The 20,151-nt window shown below is 36.1% G+C and overlaps 2 protein-coding genes across 4 annotated transcripts in view; one reads left to right on the forward strand and one right to left on the reverse strand.

Moving 5' to 3' along the window:
- The window catches only part of LOC5575320 (extensin), a 37,138-nt gene extending 23,951 nt beyond the window's left edge, over nucleotides 1–13,187 (reverse strand). For all 3 annotated transcript variants that reach the window (XM_021852416.1, XM_021852415.1, XM_021852417.1), the window contains exon 1: nucleotides 12,759–13,187. The gene's annotated coding sequence lies outside the window, so the exon portion shown is untranslated. The remainder of the gene's footprint in view (nucleotides 1–12,758) is intronic.
- Nucleotides 13,188–16,195: 3,008 nt separating this feature from the next.
- LOC5575322 (equilibrative nucleoside transporter 4) overlaps nucleotides 16,196–20,151 on the forward strand; it is a 28,541-nt gene continuing 24,585 nt past the window's right edge. Inside the window, exons 1-2 of the mRNA XM_021848671.1 lie at nucleotides 16,196–16,302; nucleotides 16,367–16,733. The gene's annotated coding sequence lies outside the window, so the exon portion shown is untranslated. The remainder of the gene's footprint in view (nucleotides 16,303–16,366; nucleotides 16,734–20,151) is intronic.

Genomic DNA, 20,151 nt, shown 5'->3' on the forward strand with positions numbered 1-20,151 from the left:
AATTGTCCCATAATGAAAAATGAACGCATGTCAGTCCCACTGCAGATTATCGCATCGTGTAACACAAAAATGAATCGTTATTTGGTTACACTGTTCGACAAAAAAAATTTTTTGGCTGGATCAGGGACGCGGTTATATGGGTCTTGAAGTGCAAGAAAAGTGTAGAAAGAGGCTGTTTTCAAATGATTTGCAGCACCCCTGGATTAGTTTTTGACAAAGTTTGAAAACTTTGCATTTTTCATCAAAAAAAGCGTAATAAGCAAAATATCAATATATTTTCAAATTCAATTATTCAACGATTGAATTAGTCAAATCAATATTTTTTAGCCCTAGATCGCTTCAGGGAAACGTGCACCATTTCAGAAGAATATTGGCATCATTTTTATATATGAATTTGGAATGTTAACGATCATTAAACAAGCATATGAGGTGCACATAAATACTACTTATTTTTCTATTCCACACATCTGGTTCATTATACAATAATTATTATAGGTACAAGAACGCTTGATTAGGATTTAATTTTTTGCTCCATTTTATAAAGCAATGAGCAATGCAATCCAGTAACAGTTGATTTCAACAAGGATACGAATACGGAATATTGATGTGTCTGTTATGTTTATATGGGCTGGTTGGTCTGATAAACTCTTGACAGTAATACAAAATTAGGTTGGACACTGACATGTAAGTGGTCTTACATGCGCTAGTCGGTTTATCAGGAGCCGATGGCAAAGTCTGTGAAAAATGTCATAATAATGTTATTTGCGATTTCCGAAGATTTTTAAAGGTACTCATTAAGAATAGATTACCTATCGTGAGGTCCATTTGTTATCAGAATATCCCTAGAAATTACAGACTAACGTAAAATAGCAACCAATAATTCAGTAATCAACATTTCCACATTTTTTGTGACAACATTTGACAGCCACTCAGGCAGGCATGAGATCTTTTAGATTCAGTTTGCGCACAATACTAATCATTTGTGAGAACTGATTTAGTGGTAACATGCCTACTTCTTACTTGTAAGATGATACAATTTCTGGTTAAACCATTTCCCATTTTTTTTGGTTGGTTCGACATTTTACATATTTTTCGGCAATTTTAATCAAACTTTCAAATGGAGCGTTAGTTTCTTGTTCAATGGGATGTTTTCTTCAAATGGGTTTAGTTGTAAGCATATTGGAAACATAAAGAAGTCGACCATTAAAGTTAATTTTAAACTCGTCTCTCATATAAGGACAAACGCGTCCATTTATGAGCCCAAATTCCCATAGCCTCGAAACGAGTAAAAATGCTTTTCAATTAAGTGAAAAAAACAATTTATCCATACATTTGTGATAAACAATTTTGCGAAACTTCACGTAATTTCTATTTTTCTTTCTTTAAACAAGAAGACATAGAAAAACAAGTGTTTTACTCATTTTGAATATATCGCAATTATTTGTGAAATTCATTCCAAATCTCAAAACTGAAAGTTTGATTAAAATTGCCAAAAAAAAACATGTGAAATTTAGAACCGAAAAATAAAAAAATATCGGAAATGGTTTAACCAGAAATTGTTTCATCTTACAAGTAAGAAGCAGGCATGTTACCACTAAATCAATTTTCACAAATGATTAGTATTGTGCACAGACTGAATCAAAAAGAGCTCATGCCTGCCTGAGCGGCTTTCGCAAAAAATGTGATAATGATGATTACTAAATTATTTGTTGCTATTTTATGTTATTCTGTAATTTTCCTAGGGGTATTCCGAGGAAAATGAATGTCACGATAAGTAAACAATTATTAATGAGTACCTATCGAAATATTTAGAAATTGCAAATAACAATGTTATCACATTTTTTTACAGACATCGTCTCCTGATAAACCGACTAGCGCATGTAAGACCACTTACATGTCAGTGTCCAACGTTAGCTGACCCTATCACCAAAATCTTCAATCGTTCTCTCAGTGAGAAGACATTTCCAGCATTGTGGAAACAGGCTTGCATTGTCCCTATTCACAAATCTGGGAATTGCAGTTCTGTCTCTAACTATCGTGGCGTTTCTATTCTGTGCTGCATGAGCAAAATATTTGAAAAAATGGTGCATAACATACTGTACAATGTAGCAGTTCCGATCATCTCCAACACTCAACATGGCTTCATGAGGCGCAGGTCCACAACATCAAATCTCATGTCCTACGTTGCCACACTATCTCGTGAATTGGAGCATAGACGTCAAGTTGATTCCGTTTATATCGATTTCGCAAAGGCTTTCGACACCGTTCCACATGTTACAATCGTCAATAAAATGAAGCATATCGGATTTCCGGATTGGATCATAGATTGGCTACGTTCGTATTTATCAGACCGATCCGCATACGTGGTGATCAACTCTGCGAGATCTCGATCGTTTGCCATCACATCGGGCGTACCTCAGGGTAGCGTTCTTGGACCGTTGCTATTCAACATATTTGTAAACGACTTAAGTCTTCTACTGTCGTCGTTCGTTCTATCATTTGCTGACGATATGAAGATGTACCGTACAATATTTTCGCAGCTGGACTGTGTAGCACTTCAAGAGGATGTTAATACGCTGCTGATATGGTGCGGTGATAACGGAATGCGCGTCAACGGTTCCAAGTGTAAGGTTATTTCCTTCAGTAGATGCAGTGACAAAACCGTTTTTGAATACTCAATCGATTCGGTTCTTCTGCAAAGGGTGACGTCTATCTGCGACTTGGGCGTTATCATCGACGAAAAGCTAAAATTCAACGAACACATAGGGGTTACCGCGGCCAAAGCCTTTTCCGCTCTTGGATTTATTCGTCGGCATGCTGCAGATTTCACAGACATTTATGCACTGAAAATTCTCTACTGCTCACTAGTACGTAGTATACTCGAATACGCTGCTCCCGTATGGTGTCCTTATTATTCTACGCTGGTTCTCAAAATTGAACGTGTACAAAGGAGATTCATCAGGTTTGCACTACGCAATCTTCCGTGGAATGATCCCGTCCATCTTCCGCCTTATCCAGACCGATGCCGCTTGATTGGTTTGGAGACTCTATCACAACGACGTGTTTCGATGCAGTGTGTATTCCTTTTCGACATCATTCAGGGCAACATCGACAGCTCTGTACTCCTCGAACAAATCCCTTTGTACGTGCCACCCCGTCAGCTTCGTTACTCCTCAATGCTAGCAATACCACACCATCGGACGAATTATGGCCATTTTAATGCACTTGACTTTTGCCTACGAGAGTTCAACAGATTCAGCGATTCGTTCGATTTCAATGTGTCAAAAAATGTTTTTGTTAATAGGATAAGAGATAGAATTTAAGTAAAGTACATAATATTAAGTTTTCAGTCTGTGTGACGTGTAGTCAAAGACGGTGAATAAATAAATTATATAAATTTTGTATTTCTGCTGAGAGTTTATTAGACCAACCAGCCCATATATTCACATCACATCACATCAGAAACACATCAATTTTCCGTAGTCGTATCCTTGTTGAACTCAAATGTTACTGGATTGCATTGCTCATTGCTTTATAAAATGGAGCAAAAAATTAAATCATAATCAAGCGTCTTCTTGAACCTATAATAATAATTATATAATGAACCAGATGTGTGGAATAGAAAAATAAGAAGTATTTATATGGTGCACATCCTCGTATGCTTGTTTAATGATTGTTAACATTCCAAACTCATATATAAAAATGATGCCAGTATTCTTCTGAAATGGTGCACGTTTCCCTGAAGCGATCTAGGGCTAAAAAATATTGATTTGACTAATTCAATGGTTGAATAATTGAATTTGAAAATATATTGATATTTTGCTTATTACGCTTTTTTTGATGAAAAATGCAAAATTTTCAAACTTTGTCAAAAACTAATCCAGGGGTGTTGCAAATCATTTGAAAACGGCCTCTTTCTACACTTTTCTTGCACTTCAAGACCCATATAACCGCGTCCCTGATCCAGCCAAAAAAATTTTTTTGTCGAACAGTGTTATCTTTATATTTTTCTTGGAAAGGCAACGGAGTGAAAAGCAAATTATGAAAGTTTAATTGGAATCGAAACATGTCTATCCAATCTCCTGGATTTTTTTGAATATTTGTATGGAAAACGAGATTGAAAACTTCTCAGTCCATTCTCTCAATGCCTACTTTTTACAGATGGTACCGACTTGCGATTTGCGGCAGTTTTAAATTTGTTAAATTAGCTAATGTTGAAAAGAAAAGCACTAAAATTTTATAACTAGACAAATAAAACTATGTTATTCTTTCATGAAAATAATTACTCGTTTATTCTCTTTTTCATTATGATTTTCTTCTTTATCAAATAAGGTTGATAGTGAGGAAAAATGTCATTGTTTTTCATTGAAATTTAGTAATTTTCATCAAATTCTACGTACATTTCGGGAATCCCGGGATTAAATAAGTAAGTAAGTAAGTCTTCAGGATATTTCTCAAATCAATTATCAGGGTATTCAGGGCCCTACATGTTTTTCCTCTTCGAGAAATCCATCTACGATTGACTTGGTATTAACCGACTCAAGTCATCTTTGTAGCTAATTAGTTATTCATACTTGTTTTGATTCTGATCATGTCCCTGTTACATTTCAAATATCCCAAGAAGCGATTCTCGATCCTATCAGCTCCACTTTCAATTATTTTCGAGCCGACTGGAATATATATGAAACATATATTGACTCTAATCTTGATGTTAACATTTCTTTACAAACAAAACTTGATATTGACAATGCTATCGAAACTTTAACAAATTCCATTGTTAAAGCCAGGAGCATTGCAATTCCAAAATTTGAATGCTTGATTATAGATGATGATCTTAAGCTCTTGATCCGTCTTAAAAACGTGAGGAGAAGGCAATTTCAACGCACACGCGATCCAGCTATGAAAATTATATTTTAACAATTATGAAACAAAAAAAAATGAAATTAAAATTTCTCAATTGGACCCTGTCTCTAAGCCCTTTGGAAATTACCAAAATATTTGTAAGAAAAAAACCTCAGAAGCCAATACCGACATTGAAACAAGAAAATAAATTATTAGTAACTAATTACGAAAAAGCTCAAAAACTTGCCATGCAGTATTTGTATGCAGTTTGAAAGCGCGCACAATTTTAATTTAGGACTTACTAGTACAATAGAAAATCAAGTTACTCAGGACTCCGAAAACATTACCAATCAAGAGAACGTTTTCGAAAATTCCTGGAAGACTGATTTGGAAGAAGTGAGAACTATTATTTACAAAATCAAAAATATGAAAGCTCCTGGCGATGATGAAATTTTCTACATCCTCATCAAGAAACTTCCAGAAAGTAGCTGATGATTCTTAATTGATATATTTAACAAATGTTTTCAGTTGGTATATTTGACAAATGGAAAAATGCTAAGGTACCCTGGGAGGGAGGCAGCGATACTACACACGAAATATAAGACAACGTTATTTTGAACTGCAAGATAACTCCAGCTTGCCAACAACAATCAAGGCAGGCTTCGAGAAAATCGGTATTTTCGATTTGTTGTGCACCTTCGATTTTTCCTGACAAACATGAAAAAAGGGTTACAGTTTTCTATGCACTAAATATTCATTTTCATTGAATAAAGTAGAACGGAATATCGAATAAGGGAGAGTTAACTGTATGTTTAATGATACAGTCAACTTTCGTTCGTTGCACTAAACCTGTGGCCCACTTAGTGAAAGACTTTCACTAATCGGGCTGAGTTTCGAGCCGTCAAATAACATAGAACAAAAGGCAACTTCAACCAACGCAATGCCGACTTCATTGCAGACAATGAAAATGAATCACTTTTACTCCCAGTCGTAGGCGAAGACAGTACTTTACAATTTTTATTCGACAAAACATCATATTTTTGCCTAAATCAAATTAATCACGTAAAAAACCAGCAAAATTCTTACTTGGACCTCTTATTTACAAATTGCACTGAAGATTTCTGTGTGTATACATCATTATCACCTCTATGGAAAAATGAAGTATTTCACACAGCAATTGAATACTCAATCTTCATACATAAAACTTCTCTCCCCAGCGACTGGGAGTACGAGGATGTGCCGGAATACAATAAAGCAAATTACAAAGAAGCCAAACGTAGACTATGTACAATTAATTGGCAACATATCATAAGTATTGAAGGAAATGTCGACACCGAAGTAGACAAGTTCCATTCAATTATTCAACAAATAATTAATGAAACTGTACCAACAAGAAGAAAAAGACGTATACAAAATAACAAATTACCGGTGTGGTTTAGCCCACATCTGAAAAACCTAAAGAACAAGAAACAGAAAGCGCATAAATTATACAAAAAAGAAAATACTGCCACCAACTTACAAAATTATCATGACATATGTAACCAACTCAACTCAGCCATTAACTCCGCACATAAAGAATATAATCGTAAGGTCGAATCCGAAGTCAAATCATGTCCTAAAAACTTTTTTAATTATGTAAACACAAAATTAAAAAGTAGCAATTTCCCTTCGCGAATGCATTTTGACGGAAACGTAGGTGAAAAACTCTTCCGATATCTGCAACCTCTTTGCAGATTTCTTCCAAGAAGTGTATACCACCTACTCTGAAGAAGACCGCGACCGCAATTTCTTTTCTTTTTTCCCACAAATTTCTAACTGTGTATCTATTGAAAAACTATCACAACAAGAAATCTTATCAGCACTAAAAAACCTGGACGCAACTAAGGGAGCAGGACCGGATGGCATTGCACCCGTATTCTTCAAAAATCTCTCAGAAGAACTTACCCTTCCCCCTCATTTTGGTGCCTGTTTTCAAATCAGGTACAAAATCTGACATACGGAACTATCGCGGAATTGCCATTATCTCATGTATTCCCAAATTCTTCGAATCTCTCGTAAACGACAAAATTTTCCAGCAAGTAAAAAACCAAATTACTTGTATGCAGCATGGCTTTTTTAAAGGCCGCTCAACATCTTCCAATCTGCTAGAATTTGTATCTTTTATTCTCAACGCAATGGACAATGGCAAGCACGTAGAAGCCCTCTACACTGACTTCAGTAAGGCATTTGACCGAATCGACATACCATTATTAATCTTCAAATTGCAAAAAATAGGAATGGAGCCAGGACTCTTGAGTTGGATCCAGTCATATCTATCACAAAGGAAACAAATTGTGCGCTTTCAAAATAAATTATCAGCACCCATTTCTGTAACCTCTGGAGTACCCCAAGGTTCTCATTTAGGCCCACTTCTTTTTATTTTGTATGTAAACGACATTTCCTTTTTACTTAGAAAAATAAAATTTCTTATATATGCAGACGACATGAAGCTGTTCATGGAAGTAAGTAATTCTAGCGAAGCAGAAGAATTCCAGAATGACATTAACTTATTCTTCACTTGGTGCCAAAAAAGTTTACTTCAGCTCAATATCAAAAAATGTAATTCAATAGCATTCAGTCGAAAATATGTAACACCACCAATTGAAGTATTTTTAGGAAATCAAGTAGTGCAGAAGTGTAAAATTGTAATGGATTTGGGCGTAATCCTAGACTCTAAACTCACTTTTGTAGAACATTATAATTCCATAATAAACAAAGCAAACAGCATGCTTGGCTTCATTAAGAGGTTCAGCAACAATTTTCAAGACCCATATACTATTAAACTATTGTATACTACATATGTAAGACCAATTCTGGAATACTGTCACCTAGTATGGAACCCGTATCATGTCGTACACGAAGAAAGTATAGAATCAGTACAGAAGCAATTCCTTTTATACGCCCTTCGGAAATTGAATTGGACTGTACTGCCACTTCCGTCGTATGAAGCACGCTGCATGCTCATCAACTTGGAAACACTTAAGCAACGCCGGGAATTCGCAATGATTCTCTTTATAAACAACATTATTTCGAACCGTGTAGACTCTGCTGCACTTCTTTCTCAACTAAACTTCTACACACCCTCTCGGCATTTAAGAACAAGAAAATTATTTTCAGAAAAATCATGCAGAACGCATTATGTTCAAAACGGATCAATAAACCGTATGATGCGTCAGTATAATGTACATTGCGAATTCATTGGCATTACTATGTCCAAAGAGCAGATTGAAACACAACTAAAGAACAATAGAAGTAATCCATAGCATGTAAGAAAGTATTGTAATTATTGTATGTAGTCTACCTATGCTTGACGAAATAAATAAATACACACTAATCGAAAAAAAAACAGAGCTACCAACATTGATAAATTGCGTCTTATGTCAGAAAATGACGTTTGCTTTCGTTTTAGGTGGGCTATAGCCCAACTAACGGGAGCCCAATTAAAACGTAGCCCACTTAAAGATAGTGCAAGGAACGAAATTCGACTGTATTGCCATGAGGCATCCGTAATTTAGAACAAATATCTTTCAAACATTAATGATTCAATTTCTACATATTTCTTAAAAAATGTTTCACTCTTTTGCTAGCAAGGTTTCAATTTTTTTTGAATTTTTGGTCTTGTTTTGTCAGGGCTAATGTTTTTTCAACTTTTCTCTAACTTTTTGTACTCGACTTTTTGAATCGAAGTTTAATTACCTGAATACCACAACTTGAGTGAGCTTTAAATACCGTTTTGATTCGGACAGCTTCAAATTCCGGACACTCTGCTTTGTATGGGAAAGATTTCACTCGAAATGTTTCAAAATGCGCTGTCAAAGAGTTTCCAATTTGAAAGATGATTTTTATAAACATTTTTCAAAGCAATCCATGAAAATTTTCCATGTTCAACTAGTTTTGACGTCTTTCTAACGGGTTAGTGCGGTTAATAATTGATTCGACAATTCTGATTGTGTTTTTCTAGAGCTGTCCGGAATTTGAATCGAAAGTGTGGTTGTGTCCGGAATAAAAATCATGAAGAGGCTGGACATTTTTATTAATTAAAGTGAATTAAAGATGTGGAATCCGAATCTTCACCCACCATTCGAAATTTAAGTGTTTGCAAGGCCTAATTACGCTAAAGTTTTGTACGAAATGATTCAATTTATATGTGTAGTGATTAGTTGTACTTCACTGAAGCCTTAAGTGTCCGTAATATGAATCAAAACGGTAAGTGCTTCTATAAGTGTGGCCTTGTTTTATCCATACCTTGAACTTATTTGCTTTAGAGAACTCTTTATTTTTATAAAGAAAATTCAAAGTATTAAGAATTGAAATAATTTCAATGACGGTAAAGAACTACTTGGGCATCTTGATGTTTTACTTAGGCACCTGGGGCTTTTGTCGACCAAATTATCTGAAATTCAGCACTAAGATGCACTTTAGATGATTATATACCAAAGCCAAACCTTGAAATTTCAAGAGAACGAGTCTAGAGAACCAAACAGAGCTCTGAGCTGAAATTTTGATCGTTTTATGATCACCAGAATGCAACCAATCCATCAAATTTTCAAAGCGAACGGTTTTTCAGGTTCTCTAGATCTTGAAACTTGAACATGAAAATTCGAAGCTTGGCTTAAATGTTATATTGTAGGTACATATGGTTATAGCATTCAAATTAAATTCAATTCAATTTCATGTCGTGTAGGATCTGTTTTATAACCGCAATTAACAATCTCTTTCCTATGATATAGAGCTCCAGAGCTCCATTGATTTTCGACGAACGCGAGACAAATCGATTCAGATGAATACTATACAATGCCATAGTTTTCAGAATAACATTCTATATAGACTAGAACAATCTAAATTAAATTACTATGGAAAAACAACTAAACAAAATTTAAACCGATTTAAAAAAATGTTGCGGTGGTTTTCATACAAACGATTTAGGAAAAGTCAATTAAAGTCGTTGGAAAGAATGGGTCAAAAACCGGGAAAATTTTGCAAAATATACCGGGAAAAAAGCGGGAATTTCAAAATCGAAATTGGGTGGCCACCCTGATCCATTTCATGTTTTATTAAAGAATAACCCAATATACGTCACTAGATTTCTCATGCGAGTTTTGGAAGTGTTTCAAAGAAATTGGAACAATTAGACTGCAGACCACTGACTAGCATAATAAAGGAAGAACGAGAGCAGGTGTCTCAAACCAAATAATATTGAAAGAATGGAAAGTGCTAATATATGTTAAAGGTTAAAATTAAAAGTATTGAGTCCATACGCATCTAACTAGTCTAGTGGTACCTTACAGCCAAAGACAAATTAAAGACCTCCATGTCCCTTGCAGTTGCCCAAAATTGTATGACTCATAAGGTAATCTAGAATTCCGTGAAAAGTGTACTGCGATCTGTCAAACTTGGGTACCTTTTGTACTACCGAGGGACCAAATGCAGTACTAGAAGTGGTACCCAATCTGAGCCCGAGTGGACGGACCTGTTACAGCCCCAGAAAAATGATTATAAAGTTATCAGTACACTATGGCAATTATTTGGCATGGATTGATACAGAGCCACCCAAGTAACCACTAACCCGCTAATTCGCCTTTTTGGCTTTGAAGGGCTATTATACGGCTAGTATAGGGCATGTCTGCTGTATAATAGCACTATATTAGCACGGAGGGCGAATTAAAGCGCTAATTGGTTACTTGGGAAAACAAATGTTTGACATCGCATAGATTTGGTTGGTGTTGAAACCGATGTTTGTCTGTTGCTTTATGCCTAGCGAAATACCTATTTGAGCCTTTGGCAATGCTTGTAATGTTAGCTTAAGACTCAATTGCAGAGAACATCTTATGTATTGAGCAGCATCGTAGTCACCTAAATGCCATATATTGGAGCAATTCTCACATTTATTAATATTTGACATCAAACCGCTTTCATAGAATGCATTAAACGAAAATTTCAATGTACCATCATTTGAATAAATTCTTTGATTTTTTTAAATTTCCTAATTAGTTAATTTTGTTACTATTCGGTCACTATTCGGCCTATTCGGCCGAATAACAGAATTCATTATTCGGCGTACCGAATATTCAGCAAAATCAAAATATTCGAGATATTCGGCCCGAATATTCGGCCGGCCGAATATTCGGTACATCTCTACAAAAATCTTTGTTTGTGGATGACACAGGCAACTCCGCTAAAGTCCTGCGTGTCATCTGTAGTAGATTGCAAAAGAGTTTGGATATTTTCCTTCATACTTGCAAAAATGGAAGATTTCTCCTTATTTGGAAGCATTTCAACTTATAATATTCCCACATAAACCAAAAGCTCTTTATTTGAAACCTTCAAGTAGATATGTTGTCAGGGTGAGAGGGATTCCAGTAAATTGAGGACAGTCAAGCTAAATGTAACAAACATAGGTAAATATTTTCAAAGCTAAACGATCACTCCGACATCTGGTGGCTAGTAGGAGAACCGGCAAAAAAAGGGTGGGTTGAGAACTTACCGTGTGCAGCATAGGAAGGACCACACAATTTACACTTTTTCTCGGAATAGTTATTTTGTAGACGATCAGAGATCATTGAGAAACAGAATACATTTTTTTCCTTTGAAAATGTACAGATCCGGTCAGTGCTCATGTACGATTAGTGGGATAAAATTGGAAAATTGGTGTTTGGCAACAAAGGTTATAAACTTCCGGATTCTTTGTTAGTGGTTTTATTTGTTGTGAAATCACACATATGGCAAGAATAATGGTACAAAATAAGTATGCCAATGGAAAATAGTTCAATAATCGATTGATTATGAACTAATTTTTGGGTTGAAGAATTGAATTTTGGACGTAAACAAACATTTTCAGTGGCATTTCACTCGTTCTTCCCCAGCGACCTCTATGACGGTGGCGCATTATATTTGCCTGTATAAAATGTCTGTGTCCACTTATTGACAGAAAATTAAAACTTTATTTTAAAAACAGGCAAATTTCCAGGCCGGCCATGCTGTACGCTGTACCAATATAGACTAGCTGTTGTAATACCAGGAAGAGGATTCAAAATAAAATTTTGAAAATGATTCTGTAGCTCCCTCCCTGGTATAATACTAATGAGTTACAAAAAATATCCAAACAACAATGTCGAATATACTGATTAATAATTTCAGACAAAATCGTAACAATCTTCTATTGCCAAGATTAATACGTTATAGTATATTTAGGTAAAGTTAGGTGAAGCTCTTATAAGCAGGTGAAATAAACTCACCTGTAAAAATTCGTAACAGCTACGGCAAATGAAATGAAATATGTTGTTAACAAAATTGAAAATAAAAGCCTAATTTAGTTTTACTAAATAAGGATGATAATTTTGCATAACCTAGATAAAATAAATTTAATGTTTGAAATGATACTAATAAGCTGACCAGCGGGCTCTGTCCCAGTTGAGAAGTAACGCCAGAAAGAAGAAGTAGTTGATCTATGGTAAAGTCCCTGAGAAGCTCCAAAAGGTACGTATTGTAAGATTATCAGATAATAATTATTCTAAGCAATATCTTTGGTGCATTACTTAACAGCAAGATGTTCATGAAAAGATTTTGGTTTCATTTCTGATCAGATTCAGATCAGATTCATTGATGAAAACTAAGGTGAAGTCCTTAATGCCAAAATAAATCATGGAGGTGCCCGAGTAATTATTTACCATAATAGACAAAAAAATGTATATTGACATCATCGTAATTTGAAAAAATAATTTGAACTTAATGTTGTTCTTCAAGCACCAGTTCAATTATAAATCTACAACCTACATAGTACATAATTGCAAAATAAAAATAAGTATAAAATATATATAATAATTATTATTCTGCTCAAGATGACGTACGCTTTATGCTTATCGATTTATCGCACTTACCTTCAAAAATCTCACTCCTCTCGCTTCACTGCTGTCGAGAAAAGTTTTGTCATTCCTCGGTTGTTCTTCCGCTACCGTGGACGTTCCCTCCTCTACCCAACACAATGTCCAAGCAGTGTTTTCCAGGAGTTATTGAATAACCTTAGTTTAATTACACATTCTTTTCCATTACACACAAAAGCCCAGCCGCACAGCGATTTCACTGTGGATATTTTGCCACTTTTTGTAAAAACACTGCGACCACACGCAAACGCATTTCCGACCGATAAATTCGTACGCCGAAGAGAACCACAACTCAGCAGCACACTTCCGACTATTTTACACCAATCAACAATGGGATAATTAATAAAATTGCAACTATTTTCACTCGATTCTTACGGTACGCGTTTGCTCAACGTCTGCATTCTGCCATTTTGCTTTTGTTAATGTATTTTGATTTGACGGATTTATTATGACAGCCCATTGACAGCTCACCAGATGAAGGAGCAAAGTATCCATACGCTTTTATGGTGCACTGCCGCACCACACTGAAAAAGAATATTTCTGGACAAACATCAGAAAAGGGCACCACAAGAACTTTGCATGCTGCTTTTGAGCAAACCAACGTCAAGCAAACTGTTTGGACCGAGTACTTAAGCTGTGATTACACAGTGCGGGCAATGCACGAACATTTGTTCAAATTGCACGAACGTTCGCGCGAACTGTGTAATATGTGCACGAACTACAAACGAACATTTTGTAGAAACATTCGTGCATTGAATCATGTTGGTTCGTAGAACTTGCGTTGCATAGCAACCATAGAAAGTTATGTAGTATGAAGGAAAACCCTTGGTCAGATTGATAAATAAAAATATTAGTGTAGGAAAAGGATTCATCCAGGATTTATTTCAAAGATTTCTCCTGAGATTCTACTAGAAATTCCTTCAAGATAATCTCTACAGTGATCCTTACAGCGATTTTTCCAAGGATTTCACTGGGGATTTTGTCAGAGAAACCTCCAAGATTAATTTTCAATCGCAACCAGATTCTTTCAGACCGGCTCCAGGAGTACCTTTAGCAATTTCTCTAGAAATTCTACTAGGAGTTCTTCCAGGATTTCACCAAGGATTATTCCAGAGATTCCTCCAGGGAACTCTAGGGAGGAGGATTTCCTACAGTAATTCCTCCATAGATTACTATGGCAATGTTTTTAATAAAATTACTCCAGCAGCTGACATAGACATTTTCTCCATAGTTTCTTCCAGGAATATTTCAAATTTCACCTGAAATTCTTTTGACGACAACTCGAAGGGTTCTTCTAGAAAAATCTCAACAGGGATTCTTGCAAAGTTACCACCAATGATTTCTCTAAAAATTGCTCCAAGGATACTTTCAGGGTTTTCACCAGGAACTTCTGCAGGATTATAAAAGCAATTACATCACGAGTTCCCCAAGAATTCTCCCAGAGATACCTTCAGTGAAATCACTACAGGAATTACACCATGGATTTTCGAGGTGATCCTTCATGGATTTACACAGATTTTTTCTAGAGAATTGTTCTGAACAGCCAAACTCCACCAAGAATTCATCTAGAAATTCCTCCAGAGATTTCCTTATAAATTCCTTCAGTAACCACATTAGAAATAAATTCAAGAATTCATTCAGAGATTTTCCCACACACTCATTTTCTGAAAATTTGTTCTTGCAGAAATACCTGAATAAGTTTCTGACAAAGTACCTGGATGGATTCCTACAAAAATATGTGAATGGATTCCTGGGGCAATCCCTGTCTAGAGGAACCTCAAATAAAACTGAAGAATTCCCCGGGAAATCTTAGTTGGAATTTCTAAAAAAAAAACTCTGGACCCATTTTTGAAGGAACCGATGAAGATCTCGAGAGTTTTACGTGAAGAAATTCCTAAAAAAAATGCATAGGAAATCTAAGGAGAAATCCTTGCAGAGATTTCATCAGATGAATCACTAGGAAAAAAATATGTAGGAATCACTGAATGGGATAAATTGTTGAAGGAATACTCGGAGGCATCTGTGGAGGCAATTCCATTATTGTTTTGTTTCACTGTAGATACCTTGTATGAGGTAAACATTGGAGAAATGTCCAAATTTCTGGAGAAACAACTGTAAAACTCTCTGGAAGAAGACCTGTAGAAATTACTCTGGAAGCCTCCGGAAGAATTCCTGGAGAAATCTTTGAAGGAATCCCTGGGGATGTCTCTAAATTCCTGGAGTATTGAATGGAATTCTATCGAAACTCCTTACGATTGTAATTGCAAGTTCTTCATAAAGAAATTCATGGAGAAATTACAGGGATAATTATTTCAGGAATCCTTGGAATATCCGTACTGTAGAAATTTGGAAGAATTTATGAAAAAATAAACAATCGTAATTTCGGGTTAAATTGATCATTTTTCTCGGTTTATCTGGTCTGTTTTCTAAAATGTTATCAAAACTATACAACTAAATGGAGGAAAACAAGTGCGACGGTGAACTTCATAGGCTAATGTACTTAAATTTTCAATTACTGATCACCCATCCAAATATGGTAAATAGTCAAAAATCAAAATCAAATGCATCGAATTAAGTAATTCTTATGAATTTCTATTGAGGGATGGATAAAAGAATCATTATATGTCAAAAAATCTGACAAAACTCTTGAAATGTTTTTCATTTCGTCTCATTCTTCAGCGCGCTGATCATTTTCGCTGTCATGGTAATGAGCACTTGGTCCACTTTGACTGCATACTTTTATCGATTTTTATTGATCATCCAAAGTGAATTTATTACATATCGCTTGCTGTTTACAGTATTCATCAAATCTGATCAAAGTGAAATAAGGTAATTCCGCATCTAATGCAAGAATAATCCAATTTTCCCAAGTTTTGTACTTGGTCCCCTCTGACTTAACGCCGACCATATAGACTTATAATAGTGTTCATCATGCAAATTTGAACTTCAAACACTGTGGTAGGTGAAATTCTCTGTTTATCCTGTTAAATTCTGTTATTTTATGAACAAAGTCTAATTCAAGTTCTCTTTCATATTCCCCAATGAAGTCTTGGTTTTCGCTTTTCAAGTCTGTGCACTTTATTCAAAAGGGCGATATTGATCTCGACGCGAAGATGAGAAATCGACGATCGAATTTCTCACACATTAATTCAATTCTCTATTTCTTATAGTACTCATTTTTGACCCGCATTATCTTTAGTCATGTTAAATATCACTCGCTTTAGCAATTTAACAATATCCCACAATGAATTAGTTCTGTTCTGGAACTTTATTTAATAAAAATAAGGCTGTGCCTTTCTTTGAACATCATTCATGAATGCGCCCTTGTTGAATTCGCCTGCTGTCAAAACATGAAGTAATTTCGCCCAAAAATCTAGTCCAATTGGAAAATTAGCTGTCAAGTAAGCCTGTTTGTTTTGATGTTTTGTTCTCTGCAGTTGTAATTGCGCCCTTCTGCACTAGCTTGTTTTTTCAATAATTATAAGCTAAAAAGTACTTTCCAAGTGATATTATTACATCAAGGCCTACATTATAGTCGCAGGTAAGTTGATACTCATTGTAATGCAGCAAGTTTTTCGATAATTGCTTAAATCAACACTTTGTAGATGGGTGAATAGGATTGCTCCGAAACGTTTGCCGCCTACAATTTGGAGGGGTTCGAGGAACCCACTGAAGGCCAAGATTTCCGTAATCCTGGAAGACAACCACTCCAAGATAAAGTTTTACTTGCGTAGGAAACCCGCTCTAGTTCAAAATTAGTTCACTATAAACCCTGCAATCCGCAAGCGAATCCGGCTGGCACAACTTCCAGTTCAGTGTAGTCGGTTGGAATACAATAATGCTTGGTAATACAATAATTCTCCAGAAATGATTAGCCAGATTCGGGCAACATTCTCCGTGAAAGGATACGTCGGTGAGCTGCTCTCACCGCGACGAGGTTTTCCAGATTGTCGACTCTCTTCAGAGGACTCCGTAAGTACATGTAAATCATGTTATCAAAATTTACTAGTGGAATGCAATGGAATCAGCAAAAAGTACATCAGGCAGCGTCCATTTATTAGATAACGCTAAAATTGACAATTTTTGATTCCTTCCCCTTCTCTGTAACACTTTTTGTATGAAAAACAAAAAATCAAATTTTCGTATGAGCCTTAACGCTTGAGCCTACTCCTTGGTCAACCAGTCAGTAATTTCGATAGCGATCGTCATCTTTGGACAAAGATCTATAAAGAAATTGGAAGGCTGGTTGATCGGGCCCCCTCCCCCTGGAGGGTTAAGCAATTTGTGGACCGCGCTTTACTACGAATGAAATGCATTTGATGACTTCTCTGCACTTTGTCTTCAACTCATGGCAAGTGCTAATAATGCACCAGGTCGATTCATGTAGCCTTTAATTTTATTTGTAAAAAGTTTGGAATTGGGGTTTAATTGACAATGCAATCAATCATTAGGATCTTAACAAGTTAAATTATGTGAAAAAATTAGTACAAATGTGTAAAATGCCCAACATTGAATTAGAAGTTTAAATAAGCCCTTTTGTCACCATCTGTTTGGTGTGTAGGAGAAAGGGCGAAATAGCACTCAAGAAGAAATCAACTCATAATTCAATTACGCCTATTTGTTTTTTATGGTTTACTTGATGTTAAAACCAATAATATTGGAATTTTATGACATTTCATAAAACTTGAGAACGAACTGATGTCAATAAACACTCTAACTCAATTTGTTTATTTTTGTCAGATACGCCCATTTGAATAAAGTGCACAGAAGTGTTCACATACCCATTATCAAAGTTACCCCTAAATCGAAAATAGATTTTAATTTTTTTGAAAAATTATCAGTCCATTCAAAATTAATTGTTATGCAATCGATAACTGGGAAACCAGTACTTGTTTTATAAATGCAAAATATATATCATTTAAACTGAATGTAGATTTTAAAATTTTCTTCCAAAAAAACTATCAAAGTTACCCTATTTTACGGTACTACCATAGACTTAAACTCCTTAAACTGGTACTACTAAACAGTTGATAATAGACTCTTCAGAAAAGTTTGTTTGGAATTTATAGAGCATGAGCATGAGCATGATTGACCGCCCGCAGATTCTACTCCGTTATTGCAAGTGCAACTGTACTTACACAGGGAACCAACAGACGCTACTTGGGATCAGTAGCATCCTCAATGTGTAAGTACTGGTGCTCTTATTATTATAACAAACAATAACGGCGCCGGCTGCGTCCGAACGCAGGTCAATTTGGGGATGGGAGGGAAATGTTGACGTGCTACTTGCTTTATGGAAGCCGAGGAGTCCTCTGCAGTTCCACAAGTAAACACTGGGAGTTTGGATATGGGGGAGGAATTCGTTTTTGGTAAACGATAAATATATTTATAATTTTAAATGAATGCGCCTAATCGGATTCGCGATATTACTAGATAAACGCATTGAACGCCGAACAAGTGTTCGTCACTCGCCCCCATAGGAGCAACCCGACCAACCAGTCTTCATGATTCTTTATAGATCTTTGACCAACGATGGCGATCGCTAACGGTTCAAAACGAATCTATATCGATCGCTATCGAAAATCACTGACTGGTTGACCGGGAAGCGACAAGATCAAAGGATTAAGCACTACTAACGCGTTCCGCGATCCGCGACCACTATTCACCGCGCTACGCGAGCGGCGCGCAACACGATTGATCCTGCTCTAATCGTCCGCCCCCTCAGGTGCAAGCGTCAAGGTCGAAAGATCAAACACTACTCAGTTTTTTTGGAATTTATAGAGGTAGGAATAATGAGTTCCACTTCAATATGTTCACCATGGTATTATGAAACTTCTGAGTTCATACCGAATATTATCTAAGATTTTGGTTACAAATAACTTTTAGTAAAAATTCCATCCGTTTCAACCAGGGGGCCGGCATGATGGCCATATTTTGTTGCCTCTTATCGAACGCAAGCAGTGCTCACCAATACTATTACGCTATAAGCAATGCAGCTGGTGTGAATGTGGGAAAATGAACCTAGGCACACAAAATCTACGTATATTGTTCGTTATTATTTCCATTCCAAAGTAAGTTTCATTTCTATTATCGTGAAAAGCACAATGAAGTGTTGTTTTCCTTCTTGCGGTGTCGATTTTCATAATCAGAAGAACAATTATCACGATGATAACATTTCGCATCATAAGTTTCCAACACAAACCGATGCGAGGGATCGATGGCTAAATGCCATTGCTAACGCGGATAAAACCACTTATAAGAAAACCGAAGACTTGCAATGCACATTCTCACATACCAGCTTTGCGCAGTTTTTGTCTTGTTTGGCGCATTTTGTCCCATTTTCACTCATACGGAAGGTAAACATTCAACAATTATATAAGTGTGCGTGAGAATTGCAACTGGAGTATAAATTTATGCTCCCGATAAGAAGGCACAACAAGACCTGTCAAATACCATATTGAAAAACTATGATGTCATCCCTTTGGTTTCAACACCAATCATTTTCCATTTATAAAAGATGTGGAAAAAGAAAAATAAATTTTTGTAGTAAACCTTACAAACACCACTAAAGCTTTTCTGTGAGGTACATGTCAACAATGTGGTAGCTAGAGCTGGTATATTGTATTTTATTTGAAACTAGTGGTCCCGGCAAACTTCGTCTTGCCATCAAGTAGGCCGTTGAAAAACGCTATGGATCGTCCCATAAAAAATGACAGTTCCGTTCACGCTCGATTTTTTCAACTTTCCCGGTGAATATCCTGGGATTTTTATACACACAAACACGTCGGAACACTTGAAGAATTAAACGGAAAAAATAATCATTCAAATCGGTTGACCCGTTTGGAAGCCATTTCGTGACATACAAAACACCACTCCATTTTTATTTATATAGACTAGTGGACCCAGCAAACTTCGTCTTGCTATCAAGTAGGCTGTTGAAAAACGACATGAAAACGTCCCGTACAAAATGTTAGTTTCGTGCACTCCTGTTTTTCCTACTTTGCGTTCAATATCCTGGACTTTTTATACACACGAACACGTCGGAAAACTTGAGGAATATAACAATGGAAGAATTTTCAAAATCCGATAGCCCGTTCTCAAGCCATTTCGTGACATACAAACACCACTCCATTTTTAATTATATAGATACAGTAAGGACCCCGATTTGTCAGCCCCTCAATGAATTTTAGGCTGACAAAATAGGGAACCTCATTTTATTTTGCTCCTGTTTTTCAAATTTTGACATGTTACATGGACTTTTAAGAGGGCGATGGACATGGAAGTAGTCAGTTTTTTTTTATCAGGGGCTCCCCCTCCCTTATATTGGTAATATCGATTTTTAACACTTAATAAAAGGCATTGCCATTGCCCCCTCTGGCTACGCCCATGC

The sequence above is a fragment of the Aedes aegypti genome, chromosome 3 (assembly GCF_002204515.2).
Source record: "Aedes aegypti strain LVP_AGWG chromosome 3, AaegL5.0 Primary Assembly, whole genome shotgun sequence".
In the NCBI taxonomy this organism is placed as follows: domain Eukaryota; kingdom Metazoa; phylum Arthropoda; class Insecta; order Diptera; family Culicidae; genus Aedes; species Aedes aegypti.